Source organism: Pelodiscus sinensis, chromosome 21 (assembly GCF_049634645.1).
Source record: "Pelodiscus sinensis isolate JC-2024 chromosome 21, ASM4963464v1, whole genome shotgun sequence".
Classification (NCBI taxonomy): Eukaryota; Metazoa; Chordata; order Testudines; family Trionychidae; genus Pelodiscus; species Pelodiscus sinensis.
The window spans coordinates 23583410-23603586 of NC_134731.1; the positions used below are offsets into that span (position 1 = coordinate 23583410).

General features: G+C 43.7%; 1 long non-coding RNA gene across 1 annotated transcript in view; it reads right to left on the minus strand.

The window, feature by feature from the left end:
• Positions 1-447: 447 nt before the first annotated feature.
• The window catches only part of LOC112543555 (uncharacterized), a 93384-nt gene continuing 73654 nt past the window's right edge, over positions 448-20177 (minus strand). Inside the window, exons 4-5 of the long non-coding RNA XR_012897080.1 lie at positions 12955-13010; positions 448-504 (exon numbers count right to left, since the gene is read on the minus strand). This is a non-coding gene — a long non-coding RNA (uncharacterized LOC112543555). The remainder of the gene's footprint in view (positions 505-12954; positions 13011-20177) is intronic.

The window sequence follows — 20177 nt, forward strand, 5'->3', positions numbered from 1 at the left end:
CTCTTTCAATATCTTGTCAAAATCAGCATCCTCTGTGAGTAGAAGACTGTCAGGGTGATCTATAGCCCCCAGCTAGCTCTGTAATATAAGCTAAATTGCCTGAGTCACAGGCAATGATAGAGTCATTCTACAGGAAATTGGAAATCAATTTTTGTCATTGCCGTACATAACTCCTTTATCAGAGTTCCAGTTCACTAGTGTAATGCAAGCGAAAGAAGCCAGAGTCTGACAATCATGACAACTCTAACATTACAAAAAAAAAAAGCATGTATGTAGCAGAGAAATTCTGTGCAGTGAACTAGTGTTTTGCCTAAGTGTATGCTGCCTGATAACGGGAACCTGGTGGGATGAAATATTAAAGCTAAGTGGAGAACTTCACACAATGATAAGCAGATAATCTATGGATACATTGAATCATATTAGATTAAATTAGGAAAAATTGCTTGCCTGGGGTTTTTGGTTGCTCACTGAGCCAGAACCACCGTGGGTGCCCGATGCGTTGTGCTACAGTAGAAAGAAAAGCAAGTTGCTTTGCTGAGTATATGCAGAAAGCAGAGCTACTGGCAACATCTTCAAAATGGAATCGTCAGCTCTTTCTTTATGTACATCTGCCCCGATCAAGATGTTTCATGAAGGAGGAGTGTCAATAACAGTGTTGCTTCTACGAAAGACCCAGGTGCTGGAGTCAAGCAGTTCGGTTAGAATGTCAGCTTATATTTTTATAGAAAAGCTCTTAACCCTCGTGGCGGTCAGACTAATACCTGAAAGTGTGACCAGAACCTATCATAATAGCTCAAAATACAAAAGGCAAATGCAAAGAAGCTATTCGTTTCAAAAGATTAAGCCAATATCTTGGTTTTCAAATGCACAGGGATGGCACTCCTGTAGCATGTCCATACAAAGAGGTGTATGTGTGCTAGACATCTGATCTTAAATGCACTACTTTGTTATGTGACCGCTCCAAAGAGAATTTTCTGATCAACACACACTCTCTCACTATGTTTAGACTACAGGGGTTTTTTCAAAAAAAGTAGCCTTTTTTCTAAAAAAAACTTCACCTGCATCTAGACTGCAGCCACATTCTTTTGAAAGTAAATCGAAAGAATGCAGCAGCTTTTTCAATCGTGGTAAACCTCATTTTACAAGGCATAACACCTTTTTTTGAAAGTACTCTTTCGAAAAAAGGTGCTATGGAATGCAAACTGTACTTTTTCGAAAGAGAACATCTGGACAGCCTGGGTACTCTCTTTCAAAAAAGTGGCTTGCTTTTTTTAAATTACTGGTTGCAGTCTAGACGTAGCCTCTGAGGCTACAGGGGGTTTGTGCAAAAATGGCCATTTTATGCAAAAACCTGCAAAGCATCCACACCTCAAGCACGTTTCTGTGCAAGAAAATTTACAGTAGAATGGCAGAACAGAGGGCTTTTTGCAGTGTAGGTATACCTCTTTCTACAAGGAATAACTCCTTTTTGTGCCATTCTGTTAATGGTAATCAGAGCCTTCTTGCCCAAGAGATCTCTTCCGCAAAAAGCTTCTTGCACAAAAAGAATGCATTGTAGAAGTAGCCTGTGTGTTTTGCAGATAAACACAAAATACAACTTCCAGCACAGTACACAGATGTATATGGCAAAACGCTGATCAACTTCATGACTTGCATCCACTTCCAACTAAAAGTTCTTAGGACATGTACCATGCCCATCTCTGTTTGCATAGTGTCCTACACAGTGGGGTTTGAGTTCAGCGAGAGCTTCTGGCCACTACCAGAACATACATGTTAGACAAATAATAAGGTTTCTACCTGATTTTAAACAGATTCAGCTAAAATCTAGCAATCGGAAACCCATTGAATAAGTTTCTGCAAGTTCTTTCAGGTACTCTCTGAATGGCTATTAGAGAGAAAAGACTTTCCACATGTACACAGTGATAGAGATATGATTGCACTCCAACACATGCAAGGGAAAAGGTGAACAGCCTGAGATTAATGAGTCGCCAATAATGATAACGATCCTGGGCTTTTAGAGCTCTGAAAAAGGCCTGTTCGCTGATGCATGCATCAGTTCTGCATAGCCAGTGACACCAGTGGTCCAGTCTGAAATAGTGCTACTCACAGTAATGACAAGACGCTGCAAAGAGTGCTATTGAAATCAGTAGGGTGCTACTCCGTGTGAGTAAGGAGATCACAATTTAGCCTAATGTGAGTTCCAAATAGAATGATGTGCCTGGATAGGTACTGAATTCAGGATCTCTGGCTCCAAAGCCATGAGCCACTGCTCAGGTCTGCTAGTTCAGAGACAGTAGCAGACTCATCAACACGTCACACCAAGAAAGATATGAAGAGCCCCAGTGTTCTAATATGCATTGCATGCAGAGATGGACGGCATAAGATCATTCTAAGGGGTTGATATTAGGGAAGTCTCCATTAGTCAAGTAGGGTGCATCTACACAGCACCCTAAACTCAAAATAAGAGACACAATTTGCGCTGCACAAACGCAAATTTTATTTCAATTTTATTTCGAAATAGCTTATTTTGAAATTTGGCGCATCCACACTACCAAATTTCAAAATAACAAACTCTTTCAAGACATCCCTGAGCCCTCGTGGAACAAGGGTTACCAAGATGCTGAAATAGCACCTCTCTTATTTCGAAAAATATTTCAAAATAACGGGCGGCTTGTTAAGATGCAGGGTAGCTATTTCGGATATCCTGAAATAGCCATGCAGTGTAGACGTACTCTTAATTCATAAAAAACTGCAGAAAGGGTTAGAAAGAGGGGGTTGATTATAATCATTGTTGGGCCCCTGCTATGGCGCTGAGACCTACTTTATATTACCAGTACAAAAGTAGCTAAACTGTTCAGAAGTGAACTGTTTCAAATCAAAGTTCTGCCAGTTATGAATCTTCCTCATAACTGCCAGTATAATCATGGGAAATATTTAATAGTTGCAATAATCTTCTTTAAAGGAGATTACCAAAGTTAATGGCCATGGTTGAGCAATAACTGAGCTCAGCTTTGTTTCAGTCCTTAATTCAGACACCGTTAACCGCAAGGCATTGCTGATGTTCAGAGAGCACCATTTAGCAAATCATGTTAAAGGGTGTCTTTCTATTTGTTAAAAGGCCTGAATGAGAGCTGATGAAAACCAATCATCTTAAAAGCATGGAAAATTATAAAGACTGAGAAATCTTTTATCGATGCATAGCATTATAGTGAGACATATTCCCTCCATGGAAAACTAATTTGCAAGTTTACTGACGAATTGTGGATCTTCGTTCAGTCATCAACGTAAGTTGTTACACAACACTGATTCATTTACGTTCTGATGATCCTTCAAGGTTTTAGTGTTGAGAAAATGTTTTATGTGGAAGTCATGGGTCACCTTGCTTAGACACACCCCGCCCATCTTACTCCTCGCCCTTATTACTGCAATTCAACTCTACTGGGAAAAGTCCTGTGTAGCATAATTTAATAGAGACTGGTAAGCTTTTAAGGGAATTTTAATTTAATTTAATTTAATTTATAGAATTACTCTGCTCCCATAGTTTTTTCCTCTTTATAAGTCAGAGCACTTTACCAAGGAAGCTAATTATCATTGTCCACATTTTTCAAACTCTACAGAAAAGAGGTAATTGTCTACTAAACTCTATAAGTATATAAAGTAATTTCTTTAGAACCCTATCTTATTTCTATAGGATCTTATTGGTCTCAACCCAATCGAACTCCACAACATTTTCCATAATGAAAGCTCAGAAAGATTGTGTTCCTGTATTTTAACCGTTCTTTTTTCATAAAAGGAAGTAGTTCTACTGCATGCTGATGGCAACCCAACACCACAAAGGCTGTGTCCAGACTCGAGGGTTTTTTTGAAAAAAGTAGCCTTTATTCGAAAAAACTTCCCCTGCATCTAGATTACAGTCGCATTCTTTCTAAATTAAATTGAAAGAACGTGGCTTTTCTTTCGACGGCGGAAAACCTCATTTCACGAGGAAGAACACCTTTTTTCGAAAGTGCTCTTTCGAAAAAAGGCATTCTTGAATGCAAACAGGGATTTTTCGAAAGAGAGCATCCAGACTGCCTGGGTGCTCTCTTTCGAAAAAGTGGCTTGCTTTTTCGAAAGTACTGCTTGCAGTCTAGACGCTCTTTTTCGAAAGAGGCTTTTTCAAAAGTATCTTTCGAAAAAGCCTCTTTCGAAAGAGGCTTGCAGTCTAGACATAGCCAAAAGGGTTTCCTGGAAATTCTGTGCCTTGAAGTTGGTTTGCCACTAACAGAAATGTAATAGGCTGGTTTGAAATGTTCAAAAATCCAGGAAATCTAAACAAATGCAGAGAATTGGCTCAAATCTTGGATCCTTTTAGGTTTGAATAATTTTCACTAACTATTTTGTTTGCTGCCACTCTGGCATTGAACCTGGAAACAGAGAGACAAACGAAATGTAAAGCAGAGGAGCGAGGAGAAACCTGTCCCCCTGCTGTTTTCCAGGCAAGTAAAAAATTCTGCAAACATTCCAATTTAATTTCCACATCAAGGAAACGACAGTATTTTAAGGCGCCACATTTTTTAATGTTTATTCTAGCTGAACTAAACCTTTCAGAGCTTCAGAGGGATAGCCGTATTAATCTGTAATTGGAAAAACGTAAAAAACAAGAAATAGGCTAACTGCACCTTAAAGACTAACAAAACATGTAGACGGTATCATGAGCTTTCGTGGGCACAACCCACTTCTTCAGATTCATCTCCATTCATCTTATGAAGCGGGCTGTGCCCATGAAAGCTCATGATACTGTCTTCATGTTTTGTTAGACTTTAAGGTACTGCTAGACTATTTGTTGTTTTTTTAAGTTAAACCTATGAGGTTCTGCCACGGCTAAAGAGGGTCATTCATCATAGCTGCTCATTCAACATTTTTGCAGCTTCAAATCCAGTTTAATTATAGAGAATTCTGTAGAGATGAAGAGTAAACCCCATGGCCAAAACTACCATCAATGAATAAAATATTGTCTCATAGGGTATGTCTACACTAGCCCCCTAGTTCGAACTAGGGTGGCTAATGTAGGCATTCATTTGCATGTTCCCGGGCGAGCGCCATTTTTAAATCTCCTTAGTTTGAACTGACTGCCTGCGGCTACACGCGGCAGTCAGAAATTAATCCGAACTAAATCCTTAGTTCGGAATAACTGTTACCCCTCCTGCATAAACTGCTGCATAAACAACTTAATGTGATCATGAATTTTAGTCCATCATGTCACCACAACATTGGTTCGTCCACAGTCTTGTCATGTTACCATTTCAGGGATGCTGGCTAGGCATCAGTACTCATCTGAGAAAGAGGCTGAAGTGCTCATCCAAGTTAGATCTGTGAGACTATGTGTGTCTAGACTACAGGGGCTTTTTAAAAAAAGTGGCCTTTTTTCGAAAAAACTTCCCCGAGTCTAGACTGCTGCCGTGTTCTTTCAAAAGTAAATCGAAAGAACACAGCAGTTTTTCAACCGCAGAAAACCTCATTTTACGAGGAATAACCCCTTTTTTCAAAAGAGGTATTTCGAAAAAAGGCGCTATGTAATGCAAACTGCTTTTTTGAAAGAGAGCATCCAGACTGCCTGGGTGCTCTCTTTCAAAACAGCGGCTTGCTTTTTCGAAAGTACTGGTTGTAGTCTAGACGCTCTTTTTCGAAAGAGGCTTTTTTGAAAGTATCTTTCGAAAAAGCCTTTTTCGAAAGAGGCTTGCAGACTAGATGTAGTCTCTGAGAGCATTCTAGTAGGTATCAGTAGTTCAAAATGCCTGTCACAGTTCTTTCTTCACACTGTCAGCAGCAAAACCATTGCTCATCTACAATAAAATAATTGAACGTAAAATATTGATACTGAGTAGTGTTCATCATAAAATGGATTTTTCTATCCCATGAATTTTTTTATTATTTTTTTAACATAAAACATCATTCATTCATTTATTCTTCTCCCCTCCCAAAATAATTTCAGGTCAATCAAAAAGTTTCAAGAGCTTCCAAACATTTTTGAGATTTCAACCAATAAAATAGAGTGAGCTTTACATCAAAAAGTAATTTTAAAAAAATCGAGGGGCCCTATTGCAAATGTCAAAATGAAATATTAATATTTTCTAAATAATATTTCCAACTTTTATGGACATTTCATTAAAATCAATATGATTTTGTGGGGGAAAATGGCTGTCAAAAGAGAATTTTCCAATGAAAAACTTGGCAGAAATTTTTCAACCAGCTGTAATTGTAAGATACCTTATTTAACTGCCTTAACTGCTCATTAAAAGACTATTGCATTCCCTAATGAAATTATTGAATTCTGGCCATTGCCAACACTTGTGGTTCTTATTCTTCAGATTTGTTTATATCACAGTGTATTTAGGCCTATCGAGTTTTTGACAGCTCCACCCTTTCTTCTGAGATTCTCTACTTATTACATGGATCTTAGACACATTTGATTTGGAATGATCTTATGTTCAACTGGTGTAAATTTTGGAGTGTAATAACTCCAATAACTTCAATGGAGTTATTCCATTTTAAGCATACCAACAGGACATAACAGGATCTGCCCTTCTGGATGTGGTGAGATATTTGCAAACCGAAACTTGCTAAATGTTACTCGATATTTTGTCAAATTTATGTGATGAAAGGTCTATCACTGGTTAATATTTATGCCCAAAATATTCAATAGTGGTACTTCCTTTTGGTCCCCCTTACTCTATCTTTTTCAGATCACCTATAGCTGATCTTGAAAAGTGTGTTTTTCTAAAAATATGCCTCAGTACTTTCAAAATTGCTAATGATGCATCAAATGCAAAAAAGCACAGGCCAGGCATGATCACTTTGAGAGATTGCACTACAGAGAAAAGGTGATAAATTAACACATCTTATGGTGCTTTGACATTTTTATGAAAATATCCAATGACTCCAAATTTCATTAAAACCTTATAATGATAAAAACGCCATAAGGTGGTCTTCTGACATGCCATTAATTTATAAGATTAATGTATGACAATGTATGTATAATGCATGACATGCCTTAAGAAGGTTCCTTTCTGAGTTAGTACACCAACAAACTGGCTTTCAGCCCGTCATCTTATTCTTGAAAGTCCTTCCTCTACCTACATATCATCACACATTTAAAGGCTTGTATTAGGGGGTTGTCCCTAACAAGTACCATCATACAAACTCCTTGGCTTCTCCTTTTGCATTGGAAAAGGGCCTCACAAATATGCTAAATCGCTAAGATATCCTCCTTAAAATCTTTCTTTTAAAACCAACCTATGTCAGGATATGAACAAAGCATGTGAAAGTGGCAGACAACTAGGCTGTGTCTACACTGGCAGGTTATTGAGCAAGAATGGCCCTTCTTCCTCAGAGCGTCGCCACTGCCCACCCGTTCTTGCACAAGAAGATTTACAGTAAAGCATGGTAGAAGCGGGCTTCTTGTGCAAGAGCTACGCTCTTTTCTTGAGCTTACACCTGCTAGAACTCTTGCGCAAGAGGGCAGTGTGGACCTGTGGCAGGGGCTTCTTGTGCAAGAAAGCCCTATGGCTAAAATGGCCATCAGAGCTTTCTTGCACAAGAGAGTGTCCACACTGCCATGTGCAAGATGTGCTTTTGCGCAAGAGCCTCCATGGCAGTGTGGACATGTTGTTGAGCAAGAGTTCTTGCACAAGAACCCTTGCGCAAGATGTTCTTGCGTAAGAAGCCGCCAGTGTAGACATAGCCCTAGTGCGGTGTGACCATTGCCTATTTCACTAACCCTAATTGTCTGTTGTGTTGTAGATCCCTCTACGTTTGTTGCATCTACTTGTCTCATCTTATATTTGGATAGGAAGCTCTCTGGGGCAGGAATTCTTTCATTGAGGCTACCTCTACGCTGGCAGCTTCTTGCGCAGAACTGTTTTGTGGAAGAGTTCTTGTGCAAAAAATCTTCCACAAGAGCACGTCCACACTGCCATGTGCTTTTGCACAAGAGATGTGCTTTTGCACAAGAGCATCCATGGCAGCGTGAACACACTCTTGAGCAAGAAAGCTCTGATGGCTATTTTACCCATAGGGGCTTCTTGCGCAAGAAATTCATGTTGCCTGTCTACACTGCCCTCTTGTGGAAGAGCTCTTGTGTAATAAGGCTTATTCCGCATGGGAAGAGGAATATCTTTTCCGGAAGAAGCCCTGTTTTACAATGCTATACTGTAAATTTACTTGTGCAAGAACGCACATGCAGTGTAGATAGCAGGCAAGTTTTTGCACAAGAACGACTGTTCTTGCCAAGAAGCTGCCAGTGTAGACATAGCCTTTGTTTGTATAGAACCTACATGGAGGTGCTGATCCATGACTGGGCTCTCTAGGCAATATTGCTATTAATAAAATATATTACACAGATATCCTGAAGTGACAAAGAATCGCCAATGACTCTCTGCTTCTTAACTGGCTGCTACGGTACTTAACATTAGAAGAGAGCATCTCTTCAATAAGAAATCAGCCCAGATTCCACTTTGACAGCTATGAAGCTATAACTTCCTCATGGGATATCCTTGGGACTAATGAGTTATTCCTTTATAATCAAAATTGATTAAGACTTGACAGAGGTATTTTCAACTAGCATTCAGTACTTTTTAAGGAGCTGCTAAATCGACCACCGATGGTACCCCAGTAACTCTAGTACCCCATGGTGTCAGGAGGAGTAAGGGAAGTCAACGAGAGAGTTTCTCCTGTTGACCTCCTGCAGTGGGGACTCTGTAGAAAGTCGACTTAAGGTACATAGACTCAACCTACGCTTTTCGCATAGCTCAGGGTTTCCCAACCTATGGGTCGGGACCCAAATATGGGTCTCCATTACATTTCAAAAGGGTCTCCAAGTGTCTCCCCAGGTGGCTCTTAAGGAGCCATTCACACATTTGAAAAGGTAGGTTCCACAGCTGGCTTAGTCTTAAGGAACCATTCACCTGAAGTGGTACTCAACTTAATTAGTTTCACAATCTGCAGGCAGTTAAACCAATCAATTGAATCGAATACCATTTCAGTCACTCAGAGCAGAGTAGGAAAATATCCCTGGAGGTGGGCTAGGTCACCCAGAGAAGAAGCAGTGCCCAGCTCAGGTAGGTGGGGGTGAGGGCCAGGTGTCAGGACATCTGGTGGAGAGGTTTCCAGCCACCTCGGCTGGGGTTTCCATGGCTGGCATTGGCCAGCCAGGACTCTGCCCTGGCCAGCTTGCAGCCGTGGGGGGGCCGAGGTCCCCCCGCTGCCCCGGCCAGGTCTCTCGTGGCTGCAGAATTAACTGCACCACTGGGCACTGTGTAAATCAGGGCTACTCAACATGTGGCTGGTGCCTACCGCGGAGTGGTCTTGTCTGCAGCCGTCCCAGGGCTGCTTCCATGCCAGTGAGCTCTGCATGCCGGACCTGGGTAGGGAGGCAGCTCAGGCCTTGTGGCGGAGCCTAGGGACAGGGCTGGGACTGTGCTGTGGGGTGCCGGGGTAGGGGCGGGGACTGTGTTTGGCGCCTGGGGAAGGGGCTGGGACTGTGCTCTGTGGGCTGGGGGTAAGCACTGGGACTGTGTTGGGGGCGTTGCTAGGGTACGGGCTGGGACTGTGTTGGGGGTGTTGCAAGGATACGGGCTAGGGCTGTTGGGGGGGTTGCTAGGGTACGGGCTGGGACTGTGTTGGGGGGTTGTTAGGGTACAGGTTGGGACTGTGTTCGGGAGTCTGGAGGGACAGGCTGGGACTGTGCTGGGGGGGGGGTGCAGTGGGCCCAAAGGAGACAGTCCTGGGAACTGCCCGCCGGGCCGCGGTGCAGCCCAACTAACAGTAGCGAGGGGCAGAGACTGATACCCGGCAGCCACCCTCTGCCCCCGCTTCTCCCAGCTGCTCAGCCTCGCCCCAAGGCTTGCTGAGTCCTCTGGGGGGAATGCTTCAGGCCTACCTAATCCACTCCCCTCACACTGAGGCACCTCCCTAGAGACACCACAGGGCCTGGCCCCTGGAGCCCCACAGTGTGGGAAAGAACAGGGCCTGATCTGACCCCCCAGTTCAAGGGATCCACTTGAGGGAGGGGCCTGGCACCAAAATCCCACTGGTTCACAGGAGGCTACAGGACCTCTCTAGGGGGCACTGGCTCCGGTTCAGTCCCAGGGCAGGGGGCACAGGCTGGCTCATGGATGTATGGATGGTCTGTGGGGACCCGACCCCTCTAAGGGACACCAGCCCCATCTCACCCCATGCGAGCAGTATAGAACCACAGAACACTAGAGCTAGAAGGGGCTTTGAGAGGTTATAGAGTCCAGACCTCTGCCCTCATGGCAGGAACAAGCACCCAGGGCTACTCAACACATGGCCCATTAGCCACATGCCGCCCACAGCCTGTTGGTTTGTGGCCTGCAGTGCGGTTTGGGTTTATGTGGGGATCAACATGAGGCCCCCAGGTGAGAGCCAAAACAAAAAAGTAGTCAATGTAACAGTCTTCTGTTGAGATGTGTTTTAGTAGTTAAATTCCTGGACTGTCATTGCTCGTGAAAAGTGCTGTCATATGGGTGGAAATGGGGTAAATGTTGCATTTTATTAATATCAGCAGAATTGACTTAAATGGGGCCCGTGTGTTGTGTAGTCTTGCCTTAATCTTTGTATTCATGTTCCTCAGTGTGAAAGAAGGTATTTGTGTGAATCCGGCTTCTCACATTTGCTTACACTTAAAAACAAATATCAAAATGAATTAAACGTGGACGATGATCCACAAGATACACTCGCCACAACAATTCCGAGGATACAACAGTTAGTAAAGCAAATGCAAGCTCAACCATCCCATTAATTTAAATTCAGATGAAACTGTTTGGTAAAATACTACATTGTACTTATTTTTTTGAATAATGTGTATTGTGTTTCTATTATTTTTGTAACACCAGTGAGACTCCCAGGCCCAGCACGTGACTTTAAGTGTGAGACTCAGGCCCCTGAGGGTATGTCTACACTACCCCCCAGTTCGAACTAGCGGGGTAATGTATGCATACCGAACTTGCTAATGAAGCCCGGGATTTGAATTTCCCGGGCTTCATTAGCATAAAGCCAGCGCCGCCATTTTTAAAAGCCGGCTAGTGCGAACCCCGTGCCGCGCGGCTACACGCGGCACGGACTAGATAGTTCAGATTAGGCTTCCTAATCTGAACTATCTGTACGCCTCGTGTAGACATACCCTGAGTGAGTGTGGCCCCCAGACTCCTGAGTGTGACTCTCAGGCCCTCGAGCTCCCCAACCCCTGAGTGTGGGATTTAAGCTGGGGGGGGGGGGGGTGGAAGAGCGGTTTGGGGAGGTGTGTCTTTCCCCCACCACAACTCAAATAAATGTCGTGTTATTATTTTATCATTAATGTATTTTTAGTTTTTCTATGAAATAAGTACTATGAATATATGAACAGGAGGGGGCACAATTTTATATTCTTGCCACAGGCACCAAAATTCGCTAGTTAAGGCACTCAAAAGGGTCATGAAATGTCTCCCCCTGAGGTGGCTTTCCCTGTTTTTGAATTGCCTTGGGTCACCAAGTCTTCCTGAATTGTCAAAATGGGGCCCCATCTGGAAAAGGTTGGGAACCGCTGTCATAGCTGAAGTTGCATCTCCTAAATCAACTTTCTTGCGTATGGTAGACCTGGCCTAAGAGACCCCCAAAGGCACAGTTACACTAATCCTGCAGAGTGCCAGCAAGCCTAGATGCACACTGAGGCTGTGTCTAGACTGCAAGCCTCTTTCGAAAAAGAGCGTCTAGACTGCAAGCAGTACTTTCGAAAAAGCAAGCCGCTTTTTCGAAAGAGAGCACCCAGGCAGTCTGGATGCTCTCTTTCAAAAACGCCCTGTTTGCAGTCAAGAATGCCTTTTTTCGAAAGAGCATTTTCGAATAAAGGTGTTCTTCCTCCTGAAATTAGGTTTACCGCCGTCGAAAGAAAAGCCGCGTTCTTTTGATTTAATTTCGAAAGAACATGGCTGCAGTCTAGACGCAGGTGAAGTTTTTTTGAAAAAAGGCTACTTTTTTCGAAAAAAACCCTGAGTCTGGACACAGCCATAGAGACAGATATAGTGAATGGGTATGTCTAGACTACATGGCTCCGTCGACGGAGCCATGAAGATTTGTTGTTTTGGCAAAGGCAAATGAAGCCGCGATTTAAATGATCGCGGCTTCATTTACATTTACATGGCTGCCGCGCTGAGCCGACAAACAGCTGATCAGCTGTTTGTCGGCTCATTGCGCGAGTCTGGATGCTCCCCTGCCGACATCAAAGCCCTTTGTCGGCAGCCCCGGTAAACCTCATCCCACGAGGAATAACGGGGCTGCCGACAAAGGGCTTTGATGTCGGCAGGGGAGCGTCCAGACTAGCGCGCTCAGTGGACAAACAGCTGATCAGCTGTTTGTCGGCTCAGCGCAGCAGCCATGTAAATGTAAATGAAGCTGCGATCAGTTAAATCGCGGCTTCATTTGCCTTTGCCTACAACCCTAATCTACATGGCTCCATTGATGGAGCCATGTAGTCTGGACACAGCCAATGATAATAAGGATAATAGCCCACAAAATAGTCTGTGAGTTCATTGTGTCACTTACGGGGTTGTACATTTTAGAGGTATCCAGAAACCTTTGACTCATGCATAAAGATACAAATGTTACATATTTTGCACATAGGATTATCTGGGAGTCAGCAACAGTGCCTATGCAAACTCTTCACATTGTGATGCTGGGTAACCACCAAGCAACACAACAATTGTTGCATGCCACGACAGCACTGAAACTATTTCAAGATAATTTACCTATGCACTGCAACAGGGATGTTATTTCCCACCAACTTTTCGCCCTTTCAGCTGGTATCATCCAAAAGCAACCTGGGTCAGTGAATGCACGCACTTGAGATTAGAACAGTCTTGTTAGTGGTTGATGGGGTTAAGTGATATTTAACTCCAGGAACCAAGTAAAGAGACTTACATGAATCTTTGGTATGGGCCGATGTGGGCTAGTGCTCTTCTGTAGTGAAGACCATCCTGCCAACAAAATAGTTTAAATGTCTTTTAGTGTAGACTCAGACGTTACATAAACAAGATAGAAATCTCTGGTCCGGGTTCATTAATCACGGAGTAGAATCATAGAACACTAGAACTGCAAGGGATCTCGAGAGGTCATCGAGTCCAGTTCCCTGCCCTCATGGCAGGACCCAGTACTGTCTAGACCATCCCTGACAGATGTCTATCTAACCTGCTCTTAAATTTCTCCAGAGATGGAGATTCCACAACCTCCCTACACAACTTATTCCAGTGTTTCACCCCCCTGACAGAAAGCTTTCCTAATGTCCAACCTAAACCTCCCTTGCTGCAGTTTAAGCCCATTGCTTCTTGTCCTATTCTCAGAGGCCAAAGAGAACAATTTTTCTCCCTCCTCCTTGTGACCCCCTTTTAGATATCTGAAAACCGCTATCGTGTCCCCGCTCAGTCTTCTCCTTTCCAAACTAAACAAGCCCAATTCTTTCAGTCTTCCCTCATAGGTCATGTTTCCTAGACCTTTAATCATTCTTGCTGCTCTTCTCTGGACCTTCTCCAATTTCTCCACAACTTTCTTGAAATATGGTGCCCAGAACTGGACACAATACTCCAACTGAGGCCTAATCAGCGCAGAGTAGAGCGGAAGAATGACTTCGTGTCTTGCTCACAAAACACCTGTTAAAACTTCCCCATCACTGAGTAAAACTTTCATTGACTTTAATGGGAGTAGAGTTATACCAATCCTCAGAGTTTTCAAAAACCCACCATGTAAGGTAACAGACAGAATTGTCATGCTAACAGAAATAGCTTATTTGTCCATTCATTATTTCTTCACTTCCCCAATTATTTCTTCTTCACTAAACTTTTCAGTTGTGCTGCAAGCCATTAAACGGCTTCCACGTTACACCTCAATAGTGTTCAGCTGGCTGGGGCAAATGGAGAGATTTGAATATGAAGTTCAGCATTCGGAACAAAAAAAAATTGGGGTTATACAGTATTTTTTACAATTAAATATGTTACTCATGGCTTTATCCTAAATTCTCTTTTGAAGACAGACATATTACATTACAACATCTTTTTCCTATGTGGATAAATGTACATGTCAATCTTTAGGATGAAAGTTTAGAGAATGTAAATGCTAAAATCCCATTTTCAACTTTTAAAACAAATAATTCCACTGCCAATGTCTAAATATTTGTGTTTTAGAAAACTGGAACAGCAGATGCCAATTTATAGATAACTAGAAAGTTTTGTATGTCAATAACAATGCAATTTGAGATTTATAATGTGCTGGTTTCAAATAATAAGATAAAGTAATCAGAAATAGTCACTAACTCTAGGTGGTACATATAACAAAATATATTACAGTATATAATACCTACTAAGATCTTTGTTTGGTTTCTAATTTAGAACTCTGTGATAAATTAAGACTACTTAACATAGGTTTAATGGAAAATTTTCCTAAGTGCTTAAGCCCTGGTCTACAGTAGGAAGTTATTTTGAAATACACAGCAGGAAGTCCGAGTTAGAGCACTCCTCCTCCAACTTCCCTTACTCATAAAATGAGGGTTACGACATTATGTCAACGTAACTGCTTGCTGTGTCGATGCAGACTAATGTTAGTTATTCTGAAATACCACTGCTGTGTAGACATAGCCTTAGGGAGCCTGCCTCGGACTAATTTCGAGGCTTCCCAGTAGTGTGGACGCACTATTTCAAAATAGTTATTTCAGGAGTTATTTTGAAATAATTTCCTTGTGTAGACAAACCCGAAGATAATTAGGAACACACTGAAAGCTAATGGTCTTCATGCGCCAAATCCCTGTGAGCAATTCTGAAATTCTCCCTTTTTGTGAATCTAAGGAAAAGTGTGTTCTTGTGATTAAATCATATAAGGAGATGAAGATCCGGCTCCTAACTCTGCCTTGTACTTTCTGCAGGACCCCAGGCAAGCCGCCTCAAAGATTTTCAATTTCTGTACTATACAATGGGGCTAGCAATCCTTGTTTAGCCCATGCAACGGAGAGGAAGGGTGGTTATTGCAAGACTAAGTACATTAATGTTCACAAAGTGCTGGGAAGATTTCTGATGAAGATGGATATACCATTATGAGCAAGTTTGCACTTACCCAAACATCAGTTACAGTCACTTGAGCTTTTACAGCAGAGATGCATTTAATGGGCTACTCTTTTACCATATATGACAGGGTGCGACTGCTACATGTCAGAGCTGATGATGTGAGAGTGCACTTACGGCACTGCGCATTCAAAAGGTTACATTACCTAGAAATCCCCTGACAGAGCTGCTGTGGAGGCCCCTGACCGCCTACATCAAAGGTCTCACACCGTGGAGCAAGAAGCAGTTTCCTTTCCACATCACTGCAAGCTGTGGCCAGGCGTCCCAAGTGACACAGCGCTGCAGTCATAACATTTGCTGATGTATCTAGCTAGAATGAAAGTTCAGGAATGGTCATTTGAAAAATTAGATTTATTTTGGCTATGAGAATTTGCGTGAAACCACAGTGCCACCATCTGGTCAAAGCCCTACACTGGTCCTTGCACACGTTAATCTGGGTTGTCTTATTACTACTATATATTTTAGAAAAGTCTGAGTCCTTTTGTTCAAGAACTCCTAAACAGGAAGAGCTAGGACCACCAAATCTGGTATATAGATTCCTCTTACCGTAAATTAAAGCAAGCTCAGGGTTTGATGGTGCCAGGACAATGGGATGTGCCTGGTATTCAATTGTTTCGCATAAAATGGAAAATAAGGGGTCTGGTACAATGGCTGTTATATTGCAGAATGACCACAGGAGGGCAGCAAAGGGTCAGAGATGGGGACCAGGCTAACTATCACCTAGGCCAGTAGGGGACAGGGGTGGCGAAAGGGACAGCAATTTACTATATATTTCAGAGTTTCTGTCTGTCTGTCTGTTCCCAAACTGTGCCAGCTGCAGTTGTAGCAGCCATGTAGAGGCTCTTCTCACCTGGCCCCAAGCTGCTGCAGTAAGAGAGGGCTGGGGTTGTCCTCTCTTTCCCCAGGGGACATTTAAATGAAGAAAACAAAACTTATTTGAGAGTAAGACCTGAACAACACCAGGTAAATCTTCCACTTTTAAATATAAACAATGTTTTTATACCTCGGGATCTCTGGTTGGTTTACATTGAAATCTGTTGCTTTAATTTTAATTAAGTCCGCATTTAAAAAAAAGTATCATTGGTTCACTATTCCATTTAGTGTTCCTTCATCATCCTTAGCAAACTTTTCCTCTCAGTTCCAGGACTGGCTTCACAATTGCTCCTTTTATTTAAATCTCCTCAAGTGGGATTTTCAAAAGCAATAGATTTTTCAAGAGCCTCTGAAAAATTTTAATCTAGGAAAAAAAAGATTTCTACGCAGCTCTGCTGCCACAGTGATGAAGACAAGCAAGAATTAGTGATCATTTAGATTGCTGGAGACGTCAAGAGGTTATTTTATAGCAATAACTTGTACGCATTGTGGTCATTTTTTTTTTTAGGTAAAAATATTTAAAAACTTAATTCTCACAAGAGGAAAATCCATCATCACTCAGGCCTGTAGATTGCTGGCTATTTACTACACTTACCTCTGTACCGTGCCTGACAACAGTAACTCCGGGCCGAAGAGTCACACACGCACAAGCCGCACCCATGCAGATACCACGTGCCTAGCATGTGAACGGTGCTATGCCCATGCTGGCTGGTGCCCAGCAAGATGCCAGCTACACTGCTGGGCACACACGTTCAGCATAGGGAAGTGTTGCCAACTGTCTAATTGTGCACATCCAAAGACCTTCTCCCAGCCCCTGCCCATGAGGCAGATGGGCAAGGCGGGGAGGCCCCTGGGAGGAAGGGGCGGGGCTTGGGACAGCCAACACCCAGTGCTGGCTGGAGCACATGACTCCTCCCCCTCCCCCCCCCCCCCCCAGGATCCCTCAGAGCCTCTGGAGCATGCTGCCTGGTGCTCCAGTGGCAATTTAAAAAGCTTTGGCTGTCACCGCTGCTACAGTAATTACGCCCAGGAGCCGCAAGCTCTTTTGAATCACCAGGCCCTGGGGTAGCTGCCCGCTTTGCCCTGCAGCAGGCCTGCCCTGAGGCCATATCCCTATCCCCCACCATCTCTGAGGCCCCCTCTCTCCATCCCCCCCTCTCTCCCTCACTTGCTATTCCCCACCCCAGGAGATTGCAGTGCGGAAGTCAAGCTGTGAGGGAGTTTGGGTGTGGGATGTGTGGGGTGCAAGCTCGGGGCTGGAGTAGGGGTGCAGGAGAGGGTCAGCACTTACTCTGCACCATCTGAAGACAGCGGGAATTGGGCGGTTGATTTCAATGCCGTGGCGTAACCAGAGGTGGGTCCTTTCATGGGCCGTGGCACCCACTTACCATCCAGGCCCTCCATCCCCACCTCAGCTTTGTGCCTGTCCTAGCCCCTGCCTTGCCCAGCCAGCCTGGCACTCTTGCCGGGAAGCAGGCTTGGGGTGCACAGGTTTGGCTTGCTCGCGCCGCCCACCCGTCACTCCTGACAAGGCCTGGGGGAAGGGGCAGGGCACAGGGCTTGTCCGGCTCTGCCCATCTGGGATCCAGTCCCGGAGCTCAGGTGGGGCTTTGTCCTGCTTCTCCCGCCCGGCATTCTTGCTTGTAAGCCCGACCACCTGCACCCGGCTGGAGCTGGCCATGCCCCACTACACTGACCCTGCTTCCCAGATGGAGTGCCAGGCAGATCGGGGCAAGCCCCCAAGCCCACTTCCCGGCTGTAGTGCCGGGGGTGGGGAGAAACAGTGCAGGCAGGGGAACTGTGAACTTTTCATCACTCTCCCTCCCCCACATTTTACTAGGCCTCTGGCCAGAGTGTCTATCACCCCACAGGGTATTGGAGAGGGGGAGAGGTGGTCCCGATGGCTCCTGTCCCACCCTCCTGTTATTGCCTGTCCATCCTAAATTGGGGTGTGCCCAGATGTCCCAGTCTGCCTATGTCGCTGCTTCAATGAGAACACAGTTCAGCTTTGCCTCCTGTCTCGCTCTGACACACCCCAGAGAATTGCTACAAAGTGGTAGAGCAGGACTTCTCAGTCAGGGTGGAACTGGGGAATGAAATCAAGTGATCAGCTCCTGGGTTGTATTTTATTTTGCTTTCTAACCTTACAATACAAAGTAGCACCCTCCCTTGCCAGCCCCTTCACAGCTCTGACCACTCCCTACCCCACAAGCCCTTCCCCCCATTTAGGGAATTGGGGGGCACCTCCCTCCTCCAAGTTTCATCCCACATGATAATTTTACAAATGGGGACAGCTCTCAAGCATTGTTACAGGCTGGGGACCAACTGGCTAAGTAGCATCTCAGCAGAAAAGGACCCGGGGATTATAGTGGATGAGAAGCTGGGTGAGTCAACATTGCATCCTAATATGCCATTAGCCTTCTTGGCTACAAGGGCACACTAAGAGGAGCATTGCCAGCAGAGCTAGAGAAGTTACTATTCCCCTTTATTCTGCACTGGTGAGGCCACATCTGGAGTAGTGCATCCAATTCTGGGGTCCCCGCTATGAAAGGGATGTGGATACATTGGAGAAGGTCCAGCGGAGGGCAACCAAACTGATTAGGGGGCTGGAGTACATGACCTATGAGGAGAGGCTGAAGGGTTTGGGTTTATTTAGTCTGCAGAAGAGAAGAGTGAGGGGGGATTTGATAGCAGCCTTCAACTTCCTGAAGGGAGGTTCCAAAGAGGATGGAGAGAGGCTGTTCTCAGTAGTGATGAATGGCAGAACAAGGAGCAATGGTCTAGAGTTACAGTGGGGGAGGTGTATATTGTATATTAGGAAAAACTATTTCCCTAGGAGGGTTGTAAAGCTCTGGGATGGGTTCCCTAGGGAGGTGGTGGAATCTCCATCCCTAGAGGTTTTTAAGTCCTGGCTTGGCAAAGCCCTAGTTGAGATGATTTAATTGGTGTTGGTCCTGCTTTGGGCAGAGGGCTAGACTTGATGACCTTCTGGGGTCTCTTTTAGCCCACAAATGGTTGGAAGAAATAAGCAAAACGATGTGTTTAGTAGCTACTTATGTGCGTGTGAAGAAAAAGTGTTTAATAAGGACTTCAAAGCACAACTAACTTATTTGACAAAAATCTTAGAACGAATGAACGAACGAACCACAAGGTTTGAAAGAAAAATCCACAAGTGGGGGAAAGGGCTATTAATCTGGTACTAACAGCTAATAAGAGGTTTTACAGCATAGAGAGTGTCTATGGAATGATTGTAACACTATGGTTTTTCTGCCATAGAGAAAGATTCTCAACTTTAGAGTAACGATTCTTTTCCTAGACACATTTTGGAGTTTGCAGGCATTTATCTCAACTAGCTAAAGTGAGTACAACTGTCTGTTGGTAGATCAAAAAAGAAAAAGCTGGCAGTGACACTTTGAAGTACTGCCGAAAACATTCCACATGAGTTCCATCTGGAATTTATCAATCTAAACATATTTAAAGATGGCATATGTTTGTGTATTCTAACAGCTAGATAAAACTAATAATGTACCTGTCCTAAATTCAAATATACAATTGTTAACAAAATGAGGCACTAATTGACTTCAACTCCCCACATTGTATCATACATCAATCAAAAGCTTTTCAGGCATACCTATTAGAAACAGTGGTCTACTAAGACCATTGGATTGGGTAACTTCAAGTTAGTCTGCAACGGAATTTTACCTATCAGCCAATGATCCAGAAAACCATTCTCTCAGTAAAATGGAGTGTGTTTGTCTGCTGAAACTCAATGGTTTGTAAGAACATGCCAGGGTGGTTGGTGGGGAGCTGTTCCTTCTTTCTCCAACAGAACAGACATCACTCTGTACGAAAAACAAGATCCGAACTCATTTTGTTCCCATTAGTAACAATGCTAAATTTGTTGTAAATCTTGAAAGCCATGTAGTCAGGATTATTCTTCCAAGACTAAGGCAATCGAGTCTCAGACAGTGTTTTATTTATCTCTTTGCTGACTAATATTTTCTACCATCATTGAAAGTATAGGCTTTCCAGCCAACTCTATTAGGAAAGGGAGATGGCTCTGAATACGCCAGGTTAAAGGCAAACACAGAGGCACATATTTGCTACCATAAATACTAAAGATTTATTTAAAACTAGAAGACTCACCCACCATTGCCTGGGTCT